Source organism: Rhagoletis pomonella, unplaced genomic scaffold (genome assembly GCF_013731165.1).
Source record: "Rhagoletis pomonella isolate Grant_MI unplaced genomic scaffold, Rhpom_1.0 Rhpom_scaffold_00002, whole genome shotgun sequence".
Classification (NCBI taxonomy): domain Eukaryota; kingdom Metazoa; phylum Arthropoda; class Insecta; order Diptera; family Tephritidae; genus Rhagoletis; species Rhagoletis pomonella.
This window is the reverse complement of record NW_023458556.1, coordinates 1,010,063-1,011,520: the sequence shown is the minus strand read 5'-3', so window position 1 is coordinate 1,011,520 and position 1,458 is coordinate 1,010,063. Positions and strand designations below refer to the sequence as shown.

The 1,458-nt window shown below is 32.1% G+C and overlaps 1 protein-coding gene across 1 annotated transcript in view; it reads left to right on the top strand.

Moving 5' to 3' along the window:
• Positions 1–135, top strand: part of LOC118732344 (thioredoxin reductase 1, mitochondrial) — a 5,885-nt gene extending 5,750 nt beyond the window's left edge. The window contains exon 7 of the mRNA XM_036461483.1: positions 40–135. The gene's annotated coding sequence lies outside the window, so the exon portion shown is untranslated. The remainder of the gene's footprint in view (positions 1–39) is intronic.
• Positions 136–1,458: the final 1,323 nt, after the last annotated feature.

The window sequence follows — 1,458 nt, the reverse complement described above, 5'->3', positions numbered from 1 at the left end:
CCCACACCTGCTACATGTTGCAGTTAAGCGGAATATTATATATATTACATACGTATACCTGGGAAAAATGAAGTTTGCACACTGTGTTGCGTTCTTAAGAAGAAACGATAAATAAATTGGAATATTAGAAATATATGTGTGTAATGTTATTTTAAATGGTTTGGTCCACCGCTGGGAATACTATGCAAGATGACTGCTTGAGTCAATTCAAAAGGCCAACTGAATCATTCATACTCGAATTGATTGAAGAGTTTGGCTTTTAAATTGATCCTTATTTTATTGGATATAAACAATGCGAAAACTAATAGAGTGGATATAAATGACGAGTTTTTTAGAATATGTTGTTTGTTTCCACCTTGTGGCTGATTTTGTTTTAGATTTCCTTTCTCATTACAGTAGGACGAGATCAAAAATGAAATTAATTAACAACTTCCCTGTCCTCATACAATGCATTTTGTTAATGCCCCACGTCCACAGGTTTTTTGCTCTAATATGCTGAAGAACGTCACACACAATTGTACACAAAAATGAGTCGCATGTGACTCATGAACTTATTTCAACACGCTCTTGTGAGTCACATATGACTCATTGGACAGGGAAGTTGTTAAGACTACCCCCGTTAGTATATTTTCAAATATTTTTGTAGTTTCGGCATTTTTAGTTCCCGTTCATTACATTTTAATATACATACTGTTACTTCCAAAATTCAGGGTTTGGCTCTTTTTTGTTTATATTCGCAACGTTTTACATGCTAAAATCTTTTTGTCAGTTTTATATTAAAATATGGCTTATATTTTAGCTAACACATTTAAATCTATGAATGAAACAGTGTACGAAAATTAAGAAAAATCTGTAAAGTTTCAGCAAAATCGCGAACTATTTAATACGAATTTCTAAATAGAATTCAGATATGCAGTTTTATAGGCCATTAAATTTTATTATAATAATGTTCAAATGTCTAAAAATTTGCGTTGATATTTGAGAAGTTTTGTACGAATTTTTTTTTTTCATAAAAAAAAAATCTCAAACTTTTTTATATGAAAAAATGCGTAGGATTTAGGAATTAGTATTAGATGTTTTGAATATTTGTTTCTCTTTGAAAGTTGACATCTTCAACTTGATTAGTTTTTCGAATCACGATCGCCAATGCAATTCGCGAAATTAGGAAGAGTAAATATACAGCTGAATTTTCCATGTTACGATCGTTTTTTATGGGGAATTTTCACAAAACAAATTTATGATGTTGGAACCCATCTGGGCCTTACCCGACATCACTGAGCGCGAGCGCGAAGCTACGCAAATTGAATGTTTGAAAAAGTCATAATGTCAATAGACTCTATTTCGCAATTAAATCAAAAACTACCTCAATTTTGGATAATTAATATTTCGTTAGTTAATTACTACAATGTAAGTCCGAGTGCGCGTGTGAGCCCTTTGGATGCCTTCTCAAAAGGAAGA